The sequence below is a fragment of the Pan paniscus genome, chromosome 7 (assembly GCF_029289425.2).
Source record: "Pan paniscus chromosome 7, NHGRI_mPanPan1-v2.0_pri, whole genome shotgun sequence".
In the NCBI taxonomy this organism is placed as follows: Eukaryota; Metazoa; Chordata; class Mammalia; order Primates; family Hominidae; genus Pan; species Pan paniscus.
The window spans coordinates 105,190,501-105,216,233 of NC_073256.2; the positions used below are offsets into that span (position 1 = coordinate 105,190,501).

At 37.6% G+C, this 25,733-nt stretch overlaps 1 non-coding gene and 1 pseudogene across 1 annotated transcript in view; both read right to left on the bottom strand.

The window, feature by feature from the left end:
* The window catches only part of LOC100988602 (uncharacterized), a 245,378-nt gene that overhangs the window by 210,620 nt on the left and 9,025 nt on the right, over positions 1 to 25,733 (bottom strand). The window lies entirely within an intron of this gene.
* On the bottom strand, positions 13,406 to 15,458 carry LOC100971151 (transcription factor SOX-5-like; annotated as a pseudogene).

The window sequence follows — 25,733 nt, forward strand, 5'->3', positions numbered from 1 at the left end:
GATTTGGGATTTGGTCTCTGAGAAGTATCCTCACATTCTTTTAAGCAAATTTCCATCATTTTCTATTCTATGGCCCAGTAGAGCCTACAATGACAAAGAATATTGTTCATCAGTTTTATTTATATGAGCCATCAAATTCCAGTGGATTTGGAGATAGTGAGAACTACTATTTCTGAGCATTTAAGTGCTTTGATGACCTTTAAACCATTAGCATTGAGAAATTTTATTGCCTTCTTGAGGACTTGGTAAGTTTTTCATCAATTTGGTACAGAGCTTACCATTTTGCTCAGTTGCAGTAAGAGTGATTGCTTTCCTGGGCTAGGGACACCAAAACTCGTGCAAGTTTATAATAGGTCTCAAACCTGTCGAGGATATTAAACTCAAAACTGATCCAGATTAAATTACAGATTTAATTCTCAAAACTGTCCGAGAGATTAAAACTACCTAATGATTTACTCTTTCAGAGCATAACAGCTATTGTTAGTTAAAGGTGAAATAAAATAATTGGTGAAAGATTCGCTTAAGTGATGACTGTCTCACACATAAGAATTCCTTAAAAAATGGAGAAAATTGATATGTATAAAAAAGCTTAATGTATTAAAAGTACAAAAACAGGTAAACACAGTCCTTTTTAAATATTAATGAACCCATTATAATTAATAGTAGTATTATTTTATCTTCAAGACAATCTGACATCTCAAGTCTTTACTCATCTCTTTTTATTTTTAAACTGATGACTTCACAAAATGTGAGGAAAGAGAGGCTCCTATTTTTTACTGCAAATCAGTTCTAAAAGGGATAAGGCACAATTTCTAGGAAGTTAATGAAGCTAAAAAGACAATGCAAACTTATACATATCAAAACATGGATGAATCTCACAAATAAACATAGCATTAAGCAAAAGAAGTCAGATGCAAAAGCATACATACTATATGATTTGATTTATCTCAAATTCATATACATGCAAAACTAATCTATGATGTTAGAATCATTAAAACAGTTAACCTTGGGAAAGCGGGTAGTGATTTGAAAGGCATATAAGAGAGGTTTCCAAGGTACTATTAATGCTCTATTTCTTGACCTGGATGCAAATTACAAAGTTATGTTCATTTTGTGAAAATTCATTGAACTCTGCATTTGTGATTTGTGCACATTTTTCAGTACCTGTTTTGATTAAATACTAATTTTGGATATTTTGGTGAAAATTTAACCGAGAATTTGAAGAAAAATAGGAATACATTTATGGTGTTACTAATCACTTACAAATGCACAGAAGATACTTAAGAAGTAATTATAGACTTACAGACCATAATATCTTTCCAATATAAGAATTTAGGAAAATCAAGGGAATGTTTTTAACTATAGCTTCCTACCCTTCTCCTTCAGTCTTCCTAGTTTTGCCACTGTTTTTGTTTATACTGATAAGTCTTTAAGAATTGACTTATACCTACAGTCAGCTTTGGTTTTCTCCATTACAGTGTACAGAGAAGTGGCTCTGGTTGACAAAATTCTGTCTCCCTGTATCTCTGATCTGATCTTTCTGAGCTCCAGTTTTCCTAGGAGATCCTGATCTTCTCTATGATCAGAAAAAAAGAAAATTAAATTTTGAAGCCTAATATTAGAAAGCTTTTCTTCCCTAGAATATAAACTGAATTTTTCCCTCTTCCCCTGCAGATGGTGGTGACACCATCATATTTTCAGGAGAACACTAACATTTTCTCTATTACCCTCATGTTCCAATATTGTCCATCAGATTAATGGCAGGTGGCTCAAATAATTGGTTGAACACTTGATGCCTGAACTACTTGCTCAATAAATCTCACTTTTAGTACATTCAGAGTTTCTTTTAAAATAAATTATTTCTACATTTACTAAGTACATATCTCAAATAGAAATAGGAGAAGGCGCATGACAGAAACAGAGTAACACCACTAACTTGTCTATTGTTATATTTAAAACAGAATTGAGATGATGAAAAAATTCTTCATCTGTGTTCTAACACAGGGAAACCTGAAACTGTAGTTAAAACACTGAAAAGAATCTGATCAACTGGAAGTCTTCATTACACATATCCATAGACCCTCTTCCTTTACCTTCTGTAAGAGATTTTATTCAAGTTCACTGCTCAGGGAGTCAATTGTGCTGTCTGTACCAGTAAAATGACAAGAGAAAATCCAAAGGACACCTTCAGTTTGAAAATAAATCTAAAGGACTAGAACTCACCTCACTAAATGCACTTCTGGAAAATGTGTATTATTTCAGTCTCAGCTTCAGTTTCTACTCCTCTGTGAAGCTCTTTTCAATTATCCAGGGGCAGATGGAGTAACAGCTTCCTGGGTTCAATTAGTACCTTCCATGCTACGCATATGTTCTCTGGAATTGTTCATACTATTTCATAATTATTTGTTTCTATGTTTGTCTGAACTTGTGGGGTCTAGATTCAAATAAAATCGTGACAATGGATAATTGATCTGTGTATAATCAGTCCACATCAAGTGATTTTTTAAAAAGTTGTTGAATGAATTAATAAATGATAAACAATGTTAGTTTTCAAAAAAAATCTATCACAGAGATCATGATTTAATGGTATCCAACAGATTATTTAACAAAAAGAATTCAAAGCAAACAAAAAAGATTAAAAATCATCTTTTTCTCTGATTCATTTAGACAATGAATATATTTCCATTTCAGTTAATAAAGAAGTTTATATTTTCAACATTCTAAAAAAAGTGAATGTTTATGTTTAAGTTATTTCCATTTGAAAATCATGTAGACTTGTAGGAAGAGGTCGTCAGCAACGATTGTTCGAGATTTACATGCTCATGACTGCAGGACTGATCAATCCCAGGGATAGTAACGCACTGGAGAGATTACCAGTGCAATGGGACATATATTTTCTAAATATGGTTTCACATCAGGGAAGTAAAACAATTAGATAAATAAAAATGTAGATAATTCAATTTTTAAAAAATGAGTACGTCATTGTCTAAAGTCTTTGTTAATTTTTATCAAAATGTATTTCCTCTTGAAAATAACTCGATCTTTTGGACTCTAGAATAAAATGAAGGGCAACCAAAGGTCATATTATTCTGTTGAATATGACACAATTGTCCACTTCCTGGCAGCATCTTTTCCTGTTCTTGTCATTTCATTTCCTCCATGCAGCTAGCCAACTGTTCTATACTTTCTTAGCTATATTACTTAAAACACACTCCTTTTTAATTCGTTTGTAAAGTAACTATTATATTCTCCATAATTCCTTTTGTATATAATATTTGTTACGTGGTCCTCAAAAAGGATATGTATTAGATATTAACTACTGAATATTAGACATTATTTAGATATTGTCCTAAAACTCAAAAAATAATAGAAAAGCCTTACATAAAATAAATTTTGTAAAATTAAATAAGCAAAGGTCATCCTAAATACAATATTTAGAAGTACTGCACCTCAACTGAATCTAAAATCAGAAAATTGGAGAGGCTTCAAGATGGCTGACTAGAAGAATCCTCCACAAAGACAAACAAAAATAGAGAGTAAATAATCACACTTTGAAAAGATCATCTAAGAGAAAACACTGGCATTCAACAGAGAAGTGACAGGAAACACCTAAAGCAAGGAAGTGGGGGGAAGCAAGGCAGCCTGCTGGCCTGGATCCACTAGGAACACGGAGAGGCTCCCCAATGCAGAAAAAAGAATATGTAAGAGACCCTCAGCAGTCCACATTCCCACAATGAACTCCTTCACTCCTAGCCAACCCTCATGGACCCTGAGATAACATAAGAAGCTGCCTGGAGACCACACAATAGAATTGCTTTAGAAAGAAAGCTCGGGCTGGGTTCCATACACCCTGCAAGTCCTAAGCAGTTACAGCATGGTGCCATTATGAGAACCAAACCTCCACCAAACTCCATTCTACTCTGGAGCCAAACAGCCCTTGCATCTCCACATTTCTGGAGCTCCACTGACATCCCTATCCACAGCCACTGCCACAGCTAGCTGCTGCTGCCAGGGCCAAAGTATGAGCACTGGCAGCAACCCCACTGGCCCCAGCAGAACAGCCACACATTTTCACATGCCCTAAGAAAAGACTTACCAGTTCACAGTCACTAGCATTGATGGCTGCCACCACCAGGGCCCAAGTGCAAACCACTGACAGTGACCATGCTGCCCCCAGTATCAGAACCACTTAACAGCTATAAGCCCTCTGAGCATAGGTTATATTGCCAACAGCTGCCACCTGAGGCCAAAGTACATGCTCTCCAGCCACCTACTTATGGCTGCTGCCACTAAATGTAACTCTGCCCTCCCCAGTGATAAGTCTGCAGTGCAGCTGCTGCTTTCCCCACTCAAATATTCCACCTGCATCCTGGGATCACCCTGCCCCTGACTACCATGGCCAATGCCTGCACACACCACCAGTGACCCTGAAGACAGGTCTGCCCAGTCCAGCTCTGTCCCTCCCAGTGCCCAAGCATGCCATCAGAGACATGGGTATCACTCAGCCCCATCCACTACCAGTGGCACCTAAGAATTCCTCCTGGGTACCTGAGGTCAGGCCCACCCAACCTGCCACTACCACCACAACTGGCACTAAGCAGCACACACCATCTGCTGGCCTAGTGACTGGCCTGACCAGCCCACTGCAACCACTAACAACACCAGTGCATACCACTTGGGAGCCAGAAGGTTGCCCTGCCACTGCCATTGCCATTGCCCAAGCCACACCTGCTTGCCAGGGACTCAAGAACACACTCTCTTAACTGGCTCACTGCTACCACTAATGGCACCTGAGCAAGAATCCTAGAAGCCCAAGAATAGGCTTGCCTGGACTCACTAACACTGATGCCAGTATACCACACTCTGGGGCCCAAGGACAGTCATGCTCAGCTTACACTAACACCACTGGGGCTTGAGGACTGGGCCACCTGGCATCTTCATCGCCAGCAAAATCTCACCACAACCTCCACTAACCAACATAGCCTAAGCCCCTGAGGAAATCACAGATATGACTGACACTGTTTATAGCCAAAGAAATTGTACACAGACTACACTACTGTACATAATCAGACTGAAAGCCAAAGTGCCCTACCCAGCCAACACCATAGATACATCTTCAAGAAAAAGTCCTCTCATATTAAAACATTTTTTTTAAAAAAATGGAAGAAGCGACTATTATACCAGATGCACAGATATCAATGTAAGGACACAAGAAACGAAAAAACAAGAAAATATAACATTTCCAAAAGAACACAATAATTCTCCAGCAACAGATTCCAGTGAAATAGAACTTTATAAAATGTCAAAAAAATAATTCAAAATAATGATTTTTTTAAAAGCTCAGTGGGATGCAAAAGCACAAAAACAAATAATACAAAGAAGTCAGAACAGCAATTCAGGATATGAATGAGAAATTCATCAGGTAGATAGAATTCATGAAAAAGATCCAAACAGAAATTCTGTAACTGAAGGATTTATGGAATGAAATAAAAAATGCACTCAAAAGATTCCATAATATATTAAATCAAGCAGAAGAATTTCATAAATGCAAATAGGTGACATAATTTAGTCAAACAAAAGTTTTACAAAATAAAATAAATAAGAATGAACAAAGTCTACATAGCATATGGGACACAATAAAGTGACCAAATATTTTAATTTTCCATGTCCCAGAAGGCAAAGTGAAAACCAAAGGGATAGAAAACATATTTAGTGAAATAATAGCCAAAAACTTTACCAGTCTAGCATCTGGATACAGGAAGATCAGAGAACCCCAAAAATATTCAATTCAAAAGGTCTTCTTCAAGGAATAGTATAGTCAAGCTGTTAAAAGTCAAAGACAAAGAGAGAATTCTAAAAACAGCAAGAGAAAACATCTAGACATTTATAAGGGAATTTTCATCAGACTAACAGTAGATTTTTCAGCAGAAACCTTACAAGTCAGGGAGGAATTGGAAGATATATTCGAAGTGCTAAAAGGGGAAAAACAGAAACAAAAACAACAAAAACCACCCTTCAAGGGTACCACACCCAGCGAAGTTATCCTTCATAAATTAAGGAGAAATAAAGTCTTTCTCAGACAAGCAAAAGCCGAGGGAATTCATTATCTCTACACTGGCCATACTAGAAATGTTTAAGAGAGTCCTAAACCTGGAAGCGGAACAACAAAATCTACCACCAAGAAAATGCATGGAAGTATGATACTCATTGGTAGAACACACACACAGATAAGGAAAAGAAAGAACTCAAATGCTACCACCACAGAGAATCACGAAACTACAATTATAAACAAAAACAGAAAAAGAAAGGAACAAAGGATATCTAAAACATACAAAAATGAATGAACAAAATAACAGGAATAAGCTCTCATATATCAATAATAAACTTAAATGTAAATGGATTAAAATTTCCACTTAAAAGATATGGACTGGCTGAACGGATTGAACCAAAATGAACAACTATATGCTACCCACAAGAAATTCATCTCGTCAGTAAAGACGTATAAACTGGAAGTCAAGGTGTGAAAAAAGATATTCCAGGCAAAAAGAAAATAAAAGCAAGCAGAAGTAGCTATACTTGTAACAGATAAAGCAGACTTTAAGTCAGAAACAGTAAAAAGAGAAAAGAAAGTTATTATATAATGATAAAGAGATCAGTACAGGAGAAGGATATAATAATTCTAAACATATATTCACCCAACAATGAAACATCCACATACAGAAAGCAAATGTCATTAGATCTAAAGGAAGAGATGGACTCCAATACAAAAATACTTGGGAAGCTCAACAAGCCAAATTTCAGCATTAGACAGATCATTTAGGCATAAAATTAACACAGAAACATGGGCTTTTAACTGCATTTTATATCAAATGGACCTAACAGACAATTAGAAAGCATTTCCTCTAACAGCTACAGAATATACATTTTTTAAATCAACACATGGAACATTCTCCAGAATAGACTACATTAGGACACCAAACAACTCCTGACATTTTAAAATATTGAAATCTATTAAGTATCTTCTCAGACCACAATGGAATAAAACTGGAAAACAATAACAAAAGAAACTTGGGAAACTGTACAAATAAATGGGAATTAAACAACATGCTCCTGAGTGACCACTGGGTCAAGGAAGAAATGAAAGAGGAATTTAAAAAATCTGGAAATACTTGAAAATCAAAACATGACACAGCAAAACCTATGGGATACATCAAAAGCATTACTAAGAGAGAAAGTTTATAGCAGTAAACAACTATATCCAAAAAGTAGAAAGATTTCAAATAAACAATCTAATCATACACCTCAAGAAACTAGAAAAGCAAGAAAAAAACAAGCTCAAAATTAGTAGAAGGAAAGAAATAACAAAAATCAAAGCAGAATTAAATGCAATAGAGACTTTAAAAAATACAAAGATTAGTGAAATGAAACATTGATTTTTTTGAAAAAATAAAAGCAATACATCACTAGCAGGACTCACCAAGAAGAGAGAAAACCCTATTTAATAAAATCAGAAATGAAAGAGACATAACACTGATACCACAGAAATATAAAATATCATCAGAGACAATTATGAACAACTATACACTGAAAAACTGGAAAACCTAGAGGAAATAATAAATTCCTGGACACATACAGCCTACCAAGATTAAATAAGAAATAAACAGAAAACCTAAGCAGACCTATAACAAGTCATACCATTGAATCCATAATAAGTCTCCAAAAAAGCAAAGCCCAGAACCAGATGGCCTCACTTGCCAAATTCTACCAAACTTACAGTGTAGAACTAATATCAATTCTTTTCAAACTATTCCAAAAAAAAATTAAAAGGAATTCTCCCTAACTCATTTTATCTGGCTAGAATTACCCTGATACTAAAACCAGACAAAGATGCAACAAAAACAGAAAACTACAGGCCGATATCCCTGATAAATATAGACACAAAAATTCTCAACAAAATACTAGCAAAACAAATCCAACAACAAATCAAAAAGATAATATACCATGATCTCCTGGGATTTATCCCAGGGATGCAAGGACAGTTCAACATATGATAATAAATTTGATACATCATATCAACAGAATGAAAGACAAAAACTATATGATCATCTCAATAAATTGCAGAAAAAGCATTTAATAAAATTCAATGTCCCTTTATGATAAAAACTTTCAACAATGTAGATACAGAAAGAACATATTTCAACATAATTAAGGCCATGTATAACAACCCCACACATTGAATGGGGAAAAGCTGAGAGCCTTCCCTCTAAGAAGTGGAATAAAACAAGGATGCCCATTTTTACCCCTCCTATTCGACATAATATTACATGTCATAGCTAGAGCAATCAGGCAAGAGAAAGAAATAAAAGGCACCCAAATCAGAAAAAAAGGAAATCAGATTGTTCCTTCTGCAGATGACAGGATCTTATAACTAGAAAAACCTAAAGACTCCACCAAAATCTCTCAGACCTGATGAATAAATTTGGTAGGGTTGCAGGATACAAAATCAACCTAGAAATATCCATAGTGTTTTTTGTTTTTTTGTTTTTGTTTTTGAGATGGAGTCTCGCTCTGTTGCCCAGGCTGGAGTGCAGTGGTGCGATCTTGGCTCACTGCAAGCTCCGCCTCCCAGGTTCACGCCATTCTCCTGCCTCAGCCTCCTGAGCAGCTGGGACTACAGGTGCCGGCCACCATGCCAGGCTAACTTTTTGTATTTTTTTCTTTTAGTAGAGAAGTGTTTTCACCATTTTAGCCAGGATGTTCTTGATCTCCTGACCCCATGTTCCGTGTGCCTTGGCCTCCCAAATTTCTGGGATTACAGGCGTGAGCCACCCTGCTCAGCCAGAAAATATCCATAGTGTTTATATGCACCAATAATGAACTAGCTGAGAAAGAAATCAAGAAGGCAATCTCATTTGCAATAGCTACAAAAAAGGAGACATAGGAGTAAATTCAACCGCAAAGGTGAAAGTCCTCAACAAGGAAAATTACAAAACACTGATGAAATAAATGAAAAAGAACACAAAAAAATGGAAAGACATCCTAAGCTCATAAATCAGAAGAATTAATATCATTAAAATTACCATACTGCCCAAAGCAATCTACATATTCAATGCAATCCGTATCAAAATACCAATGACATTCATCACAGAATTAGAAAAAAAAATCCTAATATTCATATGGAACCAAAACAGAGCTTGAATAGCCAAAGAATTCCTTAGCAAAAGGAAAAAAACTGGAGACATCACACTTTCTGACTTCAAAATATGTTTCAAGGATATTGTAACCAAAACAGCATGATACTGGTATAAAAACACATAAACCAACAAAACAGAATGGAGAACTCGGAAATAAGTCAATGTCTTTACAACCAACTGATTTCTCTTTATTATAGACATTTCTGATAGATTTTCTAGCTTTTTAAATTAGAATAAAACATACACAATACATTAAATAATTCACTGAAAAGCAATTTTTATAAAATAAAGCTATTACCAATGAGGAAATAAATCTTTCTAATGTTATGTAAAAATAAATAAAGTATAATATATTTTTCTTTTCACTGCTGTCATGGTTTAGGTGCAGAATTGCTGTATGGATTGCTTCCAAGATGTTACAGCAAAAGATATGAGAAAATTTTAACCAGAGAAATAATTTATCCATAGCATTTAATCTATATATTCTTTAATATTACAATTAAATTATTATCTAAAGTAATAGGAATCTCTGAAGATTGAGTGTCAATTTTAAACTTAAAAATAGAAAAGGATGGTAATTAGCAGTGTAATGAAAGATCATACATGTGATTTGCAACTTCAGAAATACAGCTTTGAAGTTAATTCAACACTTATACAAGAGGAAGAGTTTTAGATTACAAGTATAGCAGATAAACTTTTCCATATTATATACCATGCTTCACTGAACTGAATATCCAATTAAAGCAGAAAATATTGTAAACAAATTTTGGTGAACATCTTAAGTCAGAATATTAAATCTTGGTCTCTTAGTCATATAAGTGTGCATTACTCCATTTTCATGCTGCTGATAAGAACATACAAAAGACTAGGCAATTTACAAAAGAAAGAAGTTTAATGGACTTACATTCTACATGGCTGGGGAGGCCTCACGATTATGGTGGAAGGTAAGGAGTAACTCACATCTTACATGGAAAGCAGCAGGCAGAAAGAGAGCTTGTGCAGAGAAACTCCATTTTTAATACCATCAGATCTCATGAGACTTATTCACTATCATGAAAACAGCACAGGAAAGACCTGCCCCCATGATTCAACACGTGGGAATTCAAGATGAGATTTGGGTTTGGACACAGCCAAACCATACCATTCCACCCCGGCCCCTTGCAAATCTCATGTCCTCACATTTCAAACTGAATGTCTTCCCAACAGTCTCCCAAAGTCTTAACTCATTACAGCATTAACTCAAAATTCCACAGTCCAAAGTCTCATCCAAGACAAAGCAAGATCCTTCAGCCTATGAGCCTGTAAAATCAAAAGTGAGTTAGTTACTTCCTAGATACAATGGGGGTACAGACATTGGGGTAAATACAGCCATTCTAAATCAGAGAAATTGGTCAAAACAAAGGGGCTACAGGCCTCATGTAAGTCCAAAATTCAGCAATGCAGTCAAATCTTAAAGCTCCAAAATGATCCCCTCTGACTCCATGTGCCATACCCAGGTCACGCTGATTCAAGAGGTGGGTTCCCATGGTCTTGGACAGATCTGCCTCTGTGGCTTTGCAGGGTACAGCCTCCCTCCTAGCTGCTTTCATGGGATGGTGTTGAGTGTTTGCGGCTTTTCTAGGAGCATGGTACAAGCTGTCAGTGGATCTACCATTCTGGGGTCTGAAGGATGGTATCCCTCTTCTCACAGATTCACTAGGCAGTGCCCCATTAGGGACTCTATGTGGGGACTCCAACCACACATTTCCCTTTCACACTGCCCTAGCAGAGGTTCTCCATGGGAGCCCCTGCAGCAAAATTCTGCCTGGACATCCAGGCATTTCCACACATCCTCTGAAATTTAGGTGGAGATTCCCAAACCTCAATTCTTGACTTCTGTGCACCTGCAGGCTCAACACCATGTAGACGCTGCCAATGCTTGGGGCTTACCCCCTTTGAAGCCATGGACCCCTGTACCTGGGCCACTTTTAGTCACAGATGGAGTGGCTGGGACGCAAGGCACCAAGTCCTTAGACTGCACATAGCATGGGGACCCTGTGCCCAGCCAACAAAACCATTATTTCCTCCTAGGCCTCCAGGCCTGGGATTAGAGGGGCTGCCATGAAGACCTCTGATGTGCCCTGGAGACATTTTTTTCATTGTCTTAGGGATGAACATTTGGCTCCTGATTACTTATGCAAGTTTCTGCAGTGAGCTTGAATTTATCCTCAGAAAATGGGATTTTCTTTCCTATTGCATTGTCAGGCTGCGAGTTTTTTGAACTTTTCTGCTCTGTTTCCCTTTTAAAACTGAATGCCTTTAACAGTACCCAAGTCACCTCTTGAATGCTTTGCTGCTTAGAAATTTCTTCTGCCAGATATCCTAAATCATCTCTCTCTATTTCAAAGTTCCACAAATCTCTACTGCAGTGGCAAAATGCCACCAATCTCTTTGCTAAAACATAACAAGAGTCACCTTTGCTCCAGTTCCAAACAAGTTTCTCATCTCCATCTGAGACCACCTCAGCTTGAACCTTATTGTTCATATCATTATCAGCATTTTTGTCAAAGCCATTCAACAAGTCTCTGGAAGTTCTAAACTTTCCCACATTTTCCTGTCTTCTGAGCCCTCCAAACTGTTACAACCTCTGCCTACTACCCAGTTCCAAAGTTGCTTACACATTTTTGGGTACCTTTTCAGTAACACCCCACTCCTGGTACTGATTTACTGTATTATTCCTTTCTCATGCAGCTGATAAAGACAAACCTGAGACTGGGAAATTTACAAAAGAAAGAAGTTTAACGGACTTACAGTTCCACATGATGGGGGAAGCCTCAAAATCATGGCGGAAGGCAAGGAGGAGCAAGTCACATCTTACATGGATGGCAGCAGGCAAAAAGAGAGCTTGTGCAGGGAAACTCCAGTTTTTAAAACCATCAGATATCATGAGACTTATTCAGTATCACAAGACAGCACGGGAAAGACCTGCCCCCGTGTTTCAATTACCTCCCACCAGGTTCCTCCCACAACACATGGGAATTCAAGATGAGATTTGAGTGGGGACACAGTCAAACCATATCAAAGTGCATATGTGTTTGAAGAGATTTTCTTTAAAAATAAAAATAATCATTTTTTAAAATCTTAGAATTATAGAACTCTACTAAGGTATAGACTTAATGTGTTTCTCATAGAATGCATGTACCTGGAGTTCTTGCGATGCATGAGTTTAAGCAAGTTAAAGTAACCATCTATGTTTTTAATACACCATATTAAACTTTGGATGAGAATGCATGGGATGAAATAAACAATGAGAAAGGGACAAAAATGACAGAGAAACAGACACTTTTTGCCTATCTTTTAAAATTTAAATAATTTTTAATTTGAAGGACAAATATATTAAACACAGGGCAAATACACCTTTGTAAGAGAGCATGGCTCCAAAAGAGTGTTGCCAACTTATTTTTGGTTGGTATGTTTTTCCTCTAGAAAAATGACATTTAATTCTTTGTTTATTTTCCTTTTTTTTTTTTTTTTTTGAATGGATGGGATTGTGGGGTAGGAGAAAAGACGTTATCCATTTTAATGTTAGAAAAAGCAGCCTCAGCTTCTACTTATAGTCTCTTTCTCTCATGTCCTCACAACCCTAGGTCTAATCTTTAAAATTCTTTTTCTCCACCTCTGTCTCAACCTCACTGTGGTTTATATATGGACAAACACACACAAACCCTTACACTTATTTCTTCCTCAGCAGTATTCCATTTTTAAAAGATATAAACATAGTTCTTTTATAAAAAGAATTTGAACTTTTTAAAGAATAAGTAAAACTTCAATCCTGAAAATGATTGAACATTTTTGAAATACTGATATACTTTGGAGAATATTTTTAATAATCAAAAGTAATCTTGATTGACTTATTTTTCATCTAGGAAATGGAAATATACATCCAATCTTAGACTGAAGCAACCAAATGTAGTCACTTCGGTGCCTGCCCTTGTAACTTTATATTCATGTATTGTTATGTGATAATATAATCCATAGGCATGTGAACCAGGATATATAACCATTTTTCTTATAAATGTTAGAGGATATTAAGAGCAACTACACAATGAAGACAAAAGGAAAGAACAAGGGATTTTTCCCCCTCTACTAGATCCAGTGGAAAAAAAAATGTAGTATAGGACTTTGCTTCTATTTCCTTAAACAAATAAAATTGAGGCTATCAATGAGACATAGAGACAGACTGGTTGATACTAAATTGACCATTTTTTGGGAAGCTCTTTCGTATCATAAACTACCTATCTAGTCTGAAAGCAGCATATCTCTGAGATATAAAATCAAACTTAATTCATGCCCTGTCATCAAACTGTTTTGTAGAACCTCAATTTAGAATATCCCTTCCCAGTGTGAATAATACTAGAGAGTGTTGGAAAGTACAGCCATAATACAACACAAAATTTCTATTGCCTCATACAAACAGGTACTAGGCATGAGATGGGAGGTACTAGCCATAAGATGGGGACATGGAAAACACTTTTCAAGAAACAAATACATTATGCTCCCTAGTTCGTTAATAAATTTTAAAACATGGAAATCTCACAAAACTGTTTTAGCCTGGGATTGCCTACCATTTATCCATTTGTTTACTAAAATCTGGCTGAATGTAAGGCATTATCACGACTCATTCTTTAACCTGTTTCTAAAATCTATTATGCTCTTAACTCATCTCAAAATTGCTTTGCAAATCTTTTACTCCTATGCTGTGCCATTTTGCTTTCATTGTTAATATAGTTTGCCCAGTCATGCTGGATAAAATCTAAACTATAAAGTCACCTTTGATTTGACCTTCAAATTTAGCCCCACATAAATTTTTTGATGAGTTTCCCTCTTTTTTTTTTTTTTTTTTTTTAAGAAGAAACAGCTGTAAAGTTCATTAAAAAAAAAAAAAAAGTTGAGGGTAAGACTTCAGTGCTTGGATGTAGCAGCTGAATTACCGGCATTATTTTACCCATAGCTTATTTCAATCTCTTGTTGTTGATATTGTTGTTTGCTTGTCATATTTTTTTTTGTCTTTCCAAGCCTTTTGAGGCTGAGGTCTATTAGTCAGCTGATGTCCCAACTATTTAAGACTAACAGTTAAAGTAACAGTCAGTGTATGAGAAAGTTACCACTGGTAAGGATGAACGAGTTAGGGCTTCTTTAAGTCCTAAGGTCACAACAATCTTTTGAACCTTATCAGTTGGCTTTTCCTGCAATATGGTTTTCTTTGTCACTCCCATATCTACATCTGGATCATCATCTTCCTTGTCATACTCATCATAAATTTCTCCATTGATGTCCTCGGCCTCTATCTCTTCTTTGATATGTGGTTCCTCTCCTTTCATAAAAGTGCTCTGGATAACAGGCATCCCAGGCTCTGGGCTGCTGGACAAACTTGAGTGCTCTGAGGGCAGGTGAGGGGAGGGCATTCCAGCCATGGTGATGGCTCCATGGTACACAACACCAGCAGTAGCAATTGGGATCTGTGCTTGTTGCCCAACATTGAAGTACTGCCGCATCTCCTGCCGCCTGTTGTGCATGATTGCCTCGTATTCACCAATGTGCAGCTTTTTGTCATCCGTGAGGCAGGTGCACTTTGGTCTAGGCTTGTACTCATAGTCAGGGTACTTCTCCAGGTGCTGCTTGCCAAGATGGGCTTGCTCCTCATATATGGCTGTTTTCTAGGTTTGTCATAGCTTTCCAGTGAGATCCCAATATCTTGCTGATGTTGGAGTCATGCATGTCAGGAAAGACTTGAAGGATCTTTCTCTGCTCATCTTTAGCCCATATCATGAAGGCATTCATTGGACGCTTTATGAGGGGTTCATTGCTACCACGCCCCTTGGATTCCCTATAAATTCTTGACTCTGAGACTCCAGCACTTCCATCAGAATCTCCACTCAGATCGAAATCCATCATCACATGGCTAAATTATCCTTCTTCATTCTGTTTAACAGCCAGTTTCTGAGTCAGACCCTCCACTGTTGTTTTATCCTTTTCTGTCCAGCAGTTATAGAGACCCAGGCTATTCACAACAGCCACCTTCCCATAAAGCACCTGTTTTTCCCGTCGAAGTTGCTCCTTCATTTGCCGAGCTTCTTGGATTGCCTTGGTGACAGCATCATGGTCATTTAAGTAAACTATTGTGCTAACTCTGGCTGAAGGACTACCAAACGCTGCTGCAACACAAGCTTTGAAGGGGCCTGCCCCACTGTTTATTCTCAGAGCTGGCATATGGGGAGAGGTGGGTGATGTGGGTGATTTGCCATCAGAGGTCTTGGGTTTGGCTGATAGGTTCAGCAGCTGTGCCAGTTCATCCTGTATGCACAGCTCCTATGGCACAAATTCGAGTTTCTCTTTATTCAAATGGGTAGGAGACTGAAGAAAAGGAAAACAAAGTTCTAGGAAGATTTGGTGATAAATCTTACTGGTGAGTAAAATAAAGCTTACTGGTAGCATTATTTCATGGGATAGCTGGATACAATGCAAGGTAGAGTTTAGACCTGCATCACCAAATCCTAACAGAATAAATAAGTAATAGATGGGAAGCCCATGATAAGAAGCCAAATACTGAGGAAATTAAGATAAAGAATTGAATTTGGAGGAGTTTTGAACCAGGAAGAAAGGGAAGAGCTAGAGACATTTCCTACTAGAATACCAGGTGTATGTTATAGCATTTCATAGAGTCTCTGGATATTTGAGTTCAATAATATGCTTGGAGAAAGTAATAGAACCAACCAATGGAATATTCTATTTGTAAAATATTTCTCAAACAATCTGTGATTTGGTCAAATTGATTTATTTACTGTTTTGATGCTGGAGATGATGTGGAGAAATAGGAACGCTTTTACACTGTTGGTGGGAGTGTAAATTAGTTCAACCATTGTGGAAGACAGTCTGGTGATTCCTCAAGGATCTAGAACCAGAAATACCATTTTACCCAGCAATCCCATCACTGGGGATATACCCAAAGGATTATAAATCATTCTACTATAAAGACACATGCACACGTATGTTTATTGCGGCACTGTTGACAATAGCAAAGACTTGGAACCAACCCAAATGCCCATCAGTGATAGACTGGAAAAGGAAAATGTGGCATATATACGCCATGGAATACTATGCAGCCATAAAAAAGGATGAGTTCATGTCCTTTGCAGGGACATGAATGAAACTAGAAACCATCATTCTCAGGAAACTAACACAAGAACAGAAAACCAAACACCGCACATTCTCACTCATAGGTGGGAGTTGAACAATGGGAACATATGGACACTGGGAGGGGAACATCACATACCAGGGCCTGTCAGGGGGTGGGGGGCTAGGGGAGGGATAACATTAGGAAAAATACCTAATGTAGATGACAGGTTGATGGGTGCAGGAAACCACCATGGCACGTGTATACCTATGTAACAAACCTGCACGTTCTGCACATGTATCCCAGAACTTAAAAGTATAATAAATAAATAAACAAAAAGAAGTATTTACTGTTTCTTATATAGCTCTTGAACTTTTCTACTTGTGACTTGGCATTCCATATTTACTGCAATCTGTTAATATTTAAACCCTACCATCTAAAAAAAAAGCCTCAATGCAAATATTTAAAATCTACCTTTTTTCTGAAGATAATCAGTTTGCCCTGATTTGGAAATAACTTATTTTGGCTTTGAACACACATAAAACTTATTTTCCAATTATTGTAATACTTATGAGATAAATATATTTCATATAGTTAAAACATATGAACACTGTATTATATACATATGTGGGGTAGGTGTTATGTGTGCACAGACCTGCAATAATTCCCCTTCTACTTTGGTAAGTATTTTGAAGGCTCTTTTATCTTTATGAGTTCTCATTATCATTGTATTTCACGTTATAGATGCCTAGTAGAAATGGGTTGAATAAATGAATAAAGGAAGAAGTTAGGAATGGAATAAAGAAGAAAAGAATTCAATGGCTAGGTAAACAGTGCATCTTTAAGAACAACTAACCCACCTCTGCCATGTGAAATTTCCTTTACATTATCCTTTCCCTTCTTCTGTTGACAATAAATATTAGGTTAAAAAGATAAGATAACAGAGAAGATGGTGGAGTAGGAAACACCAGAGACGTGTCTCTTCACCTGTACAACAATACACTGGCATGATCTGCCTGATGTAACATTTTTGGAACTCTAGATTCATTGCACATGCTCAGGGGAAGGTTCAGGCTCAGAAAAAAACCTGAGATCTCCATTTCATACCACAGGCTGATTCTCACCACAGAGACAAATTTTTACAACAACTAATAAATCAAAACATTTTACAAAATCAAATCAAAATAAAAGATCAAATCCTGGGAAAGGAGAGAATTTGATCTCCAGAGTTACCACATTATTAGATACAAATTTCCAGTTTGCAATGATAAAAATCACAAGGCATACAAAGAAAAAGGAAAATATAACCCATTCAAGGAGAAAATAAAATAAACAAACAGAAACTTTTCCTTAAAAAAAGACCTAATGGCAGATCTACTAGACAAAGGTTTTAAAACAACTGCCTTAACTGTAGTAATGATGCTCAAAGAACTTAATGAAGATGAGAAGAAAGTTAAGAAAAAAATACATAAACAAATTAGATTATCAATAAAGAGACAGAAAACATAAGGAGAAACTAAAAAGAAATCCCCAAACTGAAAAGTACAACCGAAATGAAAAATTCACTACAGAAATTCAAAAGCAGATTTGAGTAGGAAGGTAAAAGAATCATCAAACTTGAGGGTAGGATAATGGAAATTATCAAGTTTGAGGAACACACACAAAAAAAATTGAAGAAAAGTAAACAGAGCCTAAGAAACTTGTGGGACAAGATAAAACAGACCAATCTATACATTGAGGGAATTCCAGAAGAAGAAGAGAAAGAGATAAGGATAGAGAGGCTGTTTGAAGAAATAATGACCAGAAACTTCCTAAATTCAACAAAAGACATAAATATATAAGAAGCTCAAAAAAACTCCAAGTAGGATGACTTCAAAGAGACCTACACTGAGATATATTATTATCAAATTATTGAATGATGCAGAATTTTGAAAGCAACAAAACAGAAGTGACTCATCACATACAACTTTTCCTCAATCAGATTATTGGCATATTTCTCATTATAAATTTTGAAATCCATGCTATAGACTGAATGTTTGTGTCCTTCCAAAACACATGTGTTGAGGTCCTAATCCCCAAGATGGAATTTGGAGGTGGGTTCTTTGGGAGGTAATTAAATCATGAAGGTGGAGCTCTATTGAATGGGATTAATGGCCTTACAAGAAGAGACATAAATGAGACCATCTCTCTCTGACACGTGAAGACCAAGAAGGCAACTATCTTCAGGTAAGGAAGAGGTCCATCACCAGAACACAACCATGCTAAAACTCTGATGTCAGACTAGTCAGAAATAAATGACTTTTTTTAAGCTATCCAACTCATGGTATTTTGATATGGCAGGCCAAGCTAACTAAGACAGGGCAGAAGACAATGGGCTGACATATTCAAAGTGCCAAAAGAAAAAAAGTTTCAACCAAGAATCCTATATCTGGTAAAACTGCCCTTTAAAACATAAAAAGAAATGAAGGCATTCCTAGAAAACAAAAGCTGAGAAAGTTCATTACCACTAGACCTGCCCTGCAAAATGCTAAAAGGAGTCCTGCAGGTTGAAATAAAAAGACACTAGAGAGTAACTTTAAGCCATGTAAAGAAATAAAGATCTCAGGAAATGTGTAAGTAATTAAAAATAGCTATAATTGGGGCATTCCAAGATGGCCGAATAGGAAGAGCTCCGGTCTGCAACTCCCAGTGTGATCGACGCAGAAGATGGGTGATTTCTGCATTTCCAACTGAGATACCTGGTTCATCTCATTGGGACTGGTTGAACAGTGGGTGCAGCCCACGGAGGGTGAGCTGAAGCAGGGTAGGGCATCGCCTCACCAGGGAAGTGTGAGGAGTTGGGGGATTTCCCTTTCCTAGCCAAGGGAAGCTATGACAGACCGTAACTGGAAAATCGCGACAATCCCGCCCAATTACTGCGCTTTTCCAATGGTCTTAGCAACCAGCAGACAAGGTGATTCTCTCCTGTGCCTGGCTCAGCAGCTGCCACGCCCATGGAGCCTTGCTCACTGCTAGCGCAGCAGTCTGAGATTGATCTGTGAGATGGCTGCCCGGCTGGGGGAAGGGCGTCCGCCATTGCTGAGGCTTCAGTAGGTAAACAAAGTGGCCAGGAAGCACAGATTGGGTGGAGCCCACCGCAGCTCAACAAGGCCTACTGCCTCTAGACTCCATCTCTGTGGGCAAGGCATAGATGAACAAAAGGCAGCAGACAACTTCTGCAGACTTAAACATCCCTGTCTGACAGCTCTGAAGAGAGCAGTGGTTCTCCCAGCACGGTGTTTGAGCACTGAGAATGGGCAGACTGCCTCCTCAAGTGGGTCCCTGACCCCCACGTAGCCTAACTGGGAGACACCTCCCAGTAGGGACCGACAGACACCTCATATAGGCGGCTGCCCCTCTGGGACAAAGTTTCCAGAGGAAGGATCAGGCAGCAATATTTGCTGTTCTGCAATATTCAGTGTTCTGCACCGTCCACTGGTGATACCCAGGAAAACAGGGTCTGGAGTGGAACTCCAGCAAACTCCAACAGACCTGCAGCTGAGCGACCTGTTAGAAGGAAATCTAACAAACAGAAAGGAATAGCATCAACATCAACAAAAAAATCATTTACACCAAAACCCCATCTGTAGGTCACCAACATCAAAGACCAAAGGTAGATAAAACCACAAAGATGGGAAGAAACCAGAGCAGAAAAGTTGAAAATTCTAAAAATCAGAGCATCTCTTCTCCTCCAAAGGACTGCAGTTCCTTGCCAGCAATGGAACAAAGCTGGATGGAGAAGGACTGTGATGAGTTGACAGAAGTGGGCTTCAGAAGGTCGGTAATAACAAACTTCTCTGAGCTAAAGGAGGATATTTGAACCCATTGCAAGGAAGCTAAAAATGTTGACAAAAGATTAGATGAATGGCTAACTAGAATGAACAGTGTAAAGAAGACCTTAAATGACCTGATGGAGCTGAAAACTATGGCAGGAGAACTTTGTGACGCATGCACAAGCTTGAATAGCCGATTTGATCAAGTGGAAGAAAGGGTATCAGTGACTGAAGATCAAATTAATGAAATAAAGCAAGAAGACAAGGTGAGAGAAAACAGAGTAAAAAGAAACGAACAAAGCCTCCAAGAAATATGGGACTATGTGAAAAGACCAAATCTGTGTTTGATTGATTACCTGAAAGTGATGGGGAGAATGGAACCAAGTTGGAAAACACTCTTCAGGATATTATCCAGGAGAACTTCCCCAACTAGTAAGGTAGGCCAACATTCAAATTCAGGAAATACAGAGAACACCACGAAGACACTCCCTGAGAAGAGCAACCCCGAGACACATAATTGTCAGATTCACCAAGGTTGAAATGAAGGAAAAAGTGTTAAGGGCAGCCACAGAGAAAGGTCGAGTTACCCGCAAAGGGAAGCCCATCAGATTAATAGCAGATCTCTCGGCAGAAACCATAAAAGCCAGAAGAGAGTGGGGGCCAATATTCAACACTCTTAAAGAAAAGTGCTTTCAACCCAGAATTTCATATCCAGCCAAACTAAGCTTCATAAGTGAAGGAGAAATAAAATCCTTTACAGACAAGCAAATGCTGAGAGACTTTGTCACCACCAGGCCTGCCTTACAAGAGCTCCCGAAAGAAGCACAAAACATAGAAAGAAACAACCAGTACCAGCCACTGGAAAAACAGGCCAAATTGTAAAGCCCATCAATGCAATGAAGAAACTGCATCAATTAATGGGCAAAATAACCAATGAACATCATAATGACAGGATCAAATTCACACATAACAATATTAACCTTAAATATAAATGGGATAAATGCCCCCAATTAAGAGGCACAGATTGGCAAATAGGACAAAGAGTCAAGACCCATCAGTGTGCTATATTCAGGAGACCCACCTCACATGCAAAGATGCACGTAGACTCAAAATAAAGGGATAGAGGAAGATCTACCAAGCAAACGGAAAGCAAAAAAAAGCAGGGGTTGCAATCTTAGTCTCTGATAAAATAGACTTGAAACCAACAAAGATCAAAAGAGACAAGGCCATTACATAAAGGTAAAGGGATCAATTCAACAAGAAGAGGTAACTATCCTAAATATATATGCACCCAAAACAGGAGCAGCCAGATTTATAAAGCAAGTCGTCAGAGACCTAAAAAGAGACCTAGACACCCACACAATAATAATAGGAGACTTTAACTCCCCACTGTCAATATTAGACAGATCAATGAGACAGAAGGTTAACAAGGAGATCCAGGATCTGAACTAAGCTCTGCAACAAGCAGACCTAATAGAAATTTACAGAACTCTCCACCCCAAATCAACAGAATATATATTCCTCTCAGCATCACATCGCACTTATTCTAAAATTGACCACATAATTGGAAGGAAGCACTCTTAAAAGAACAGAAATCACATCAAACTGTCTCTCAGGCCACAGTGCAATCAAATTAGAACTCAGGATTAAGAAACTCACTCAAAACCGCATAACTACATGGAAACTGAACAACCTGCTCCTGAATGACCACTGGGTAAATAATGAAATGCAGGCAGAAATAAAGATTTTCTTTGAAATTAATGATAACACAGACACAACGTACCAGAATCTCTGGGACACATTTAAAGCAGTGTGTAGAGGGAAATTTATGGCACTAAATGCCCACAAAAGAAAGCAGGAAAGATCTAAAATCGACACCCTAACATCACAATTAAAAGAATTATGGAGGTAAGAGCAAACAAATTCAAAAGCTAGCAGAAGGCAAGAAATAACTAAGATCAGAGCAGAACTGAAAGAGATATAGACATAAAAACCCCTTCAAAAAAATCAATGACTCCAGGAGCTGGTTTTTTGAAAAGATCAACAAAAGTGATAGACTGCTAGCAAGATTAATGGAGAAGAAAAGAGAGAAAACTCAAACAGATGCAAAAAAAAAAATGATAAAGGGGATATCACCACCGATTCTGCAGAAACACAAACTACCATCAGAGAATACTATAAACACCTCTATGCAAATAAACTAGAAAATCTAGAAGAAATGGATTAATTCCTGGACACAGACACCCTCCCAAGACTAAACCTGGAAGATGTTGAATCTCTGAATAGACCAATAACAGGCTCTGAAATTGAGGCAATAATTAATAGCTTACCAACCAAAAAACCTCCAGGACCAGATGGATTGACAGCCAAATTCTAACAGAGGTACAAAGAGAAGCTGGGACCATTCCTTCTGAAACTATTCCAATCAATAGAAAAAGAAGGAATTCTCGCTAACTCATTTTATGAGGCCAGCATCATCCTGATACCAAAGCCTGGCAGAGACACAACAAAAAAGAGAATTTTAGACCAATATCCCTGATGAACATTGATGCGAAAATCCTCAATAAAATACTGGCAAACCAAATCCAGCAGCACATCAAAAAGTTTATCCACCACGATCAAGTCAGCTTGATCCCTGGGAGGCAAGGCTGGCTCAACATACACAAATCAATAAAAGTAATCCATCACATAAACAGAACCAACGACAAAAACCACATGATTATCTCAATAGATGCAGAAAAGGCCTTCAACAAAATTCAACAGTGCTTCATGCTAAAAATTCTCAATAAACTAGGTATTGATGGAATGTATCTCAAAATAATAAGAGCTATTTATGACAAACCCACAGCCAATATCATACTGAATGGGCAAAAACTGGAAGCATTCCCTTTGAAAACTGGCACAAGACAAGGATGCCCTCTCTCACCACTCCTATTCAACATAGTGTTGGAAGTTCTGGCCAGGGCAATCAGGCAACAGAAACAAAGAAAGGGTATTCAATTAGGAAATGAAGAAGTCAAATTGTCCCTGTTTGCAGACAAGATGGTTGTATATTTAGAAAACCCCATTGTCTCAGCCCAAAATCTCCTTAAGCTGATAAGTAACTTGAGCAAAGTTTCAGGATACAAAATCAATGTGCAAAAATCACAAGCATTCCTATACATCATTAACAGACAAACAGAGAGCCAAATCATGTGTGAACTCCCATTCACAATTGCTACAAAGAGAATAAAATACCTAGGAATCCAACTTACAAGAGATGAGAAGGACCTCTTCAAGGAGAACTACAAACCACTGCTCAAGGAAATAAAAGAGGACACAAACAAATGGAAGAATATTCCATGCTCATGGATGGGAAGAATCAGTATCGTGAAAATGGCCATACTGCCCAAAGTAACTTATAGATTCAATGCCATCCCCATCAAGCTACCAATGACTTTCTTCACAGAATTGGAAAAAACTACTTTAAAGATCATATGAAATCCAAAAAGAGCCCACGTTGCCAAGACAATCCTAAGCAAAAAGAACAAAGCTGGAGGCATCACACTACCTGACTTCAAGCTATACTACAAGGCTATGATAATCAAAACAGCATGGTACTGGTACCAAAATAGATATATAGACCAATGGAACAGAACAGAGACCTCAGAAATAACACGACACATCTACAACCATCTGATCTTGACAAACCTGACAAAAACAAGAAATGGGGAAAGGATTCCCTATTTAATAAATGGTGCTGGGAAAACTGGCTAGCCATATGTAGAAAGCTGAAACTGGATCCCTTCCTTGCACCTTATACAAAAATTAATTCAAGATGGATTAAAGACTTAAATGTTAGACCTAAAACCATAAAAACCCTAGAAGAAAACCTAGGCATTACCATTCAGGACATAGGCATGGGCAAGGACTTCATGACTAAAACACCAAAAGCAATGGCAACAAAAGCCAAAATAAACAAATGGGATCCAATTAAACTAAAGAGCTTCTGCACAGCAAAAGAAACCACCATCAGAGTGAACAGGCAACCTACAGAATGGGAGAAAATTTTTGCAATCTACCCATCTGACAAAGGGCTAATATCCAGAATCTACAAAGAACTCAAACAAATTTACAAGAAAAAAACAAACAACCCCATCAAAAAGTGGGCAAAGGATATGAACAGATGACTCTCAAAAGAACACACCTATGCAGCCAACAGACACATGAAAAAATGCTCATCATCACTGGTCATCAGAGAAATGCAAATCAAAACAACAATGAGATACCATCTCACCCCAGTTAGAATGGCAATCATTAAACAGTCAGGAAACAAAAGATGCTGGAGTGGATGTGGAGAAATAGGAACGCTTTTACCCTGTTGGTGGGAGTGTAAATTAGTTCAACCATTATGGAAGTCAGTGTGGCGATTCCTCAAGGATCTAGAACTAGAAATACCATTTGACCCAGCGATCCCATTACTGGGTATATACCCAAAGGATTATAAATCATGCTCCTATAAAGACACATGCACATGTATGTTTATTGCAGCACTGTTCACAATAGCAAAGACTTGGAACCAACCCAAATGTCCATCAATGATAGACTGGATTAAGAAAATGTAGCACATATACACCATGGAATACTATGCAGCCATAAAAAAGGATGAGTTCAGGTCCTTTGCAGGGACATGGTTGAAGCTAGAAACCGTCATTCTCAGCAAACTATCACAAGGACAGAAAACGAAACACCGCATGTTCTCACTCATAGGTGGGAATTGAACAATGAGATCACTTGGACACAGGGCAGGGAACATCACACACAGGGCCCTGTCGGGGGGTTGGGAGGTTGGGGGAGGGATAGCATTAGGAGAAAAACCTAATGTAAATGATAAGTTGATGGGTGCAGCAAACCAACATGACATGTATACCTATGTAGCAAACCTGCACGTTGTGCACATGTACCATAGAACTTAAAGTATAATTTAAAAAAATTAAAAATAGCTATAATTACTGCAAAATAATATGTAACTCACTTTTTGTTTTCTACATGATTTAACAAACTAAGATACTTTGAAAATTATTAGTCTAAATGCTAGTATTATTGTACCTTTGGTTTATAACTCTGCATTTTATTTTCTAGGTAACATAAGAGACTAATATGTTTTTTAAATGAGTTTATGTTTGTAGACACACAATGTATAAAGATGTAATTTTGTGACATCACCAACTGAAGGTAGTAAGGGTGGGACTGTTAATGGAGCAAAATTTTTGTATGTTCTTGATGTTAAGATGGTTTACATTTAACTTAGACTTAAGACTTTAGAATGTTAAATGCAATCCCCAAGAAAACTATAAAGAAAATAGCTAAATAATAGGAAATGAGAAAGGAATTTAAAACTTTCACTATAAAAATCAACTGAACATAAAAGAAGAGAGTAATGCAGGAAATGAGGTGGGAGAGCAGATACTAGGCATGTGGAAAACAAATAGCAAAATGACAGAAGTCACTCCATAACAGTAATACTTTAAATGTGAATGGATTAAACTGTCCTGCCCCATCAAAAAATAAAGATTGTAAGAATAAATTTTTTAA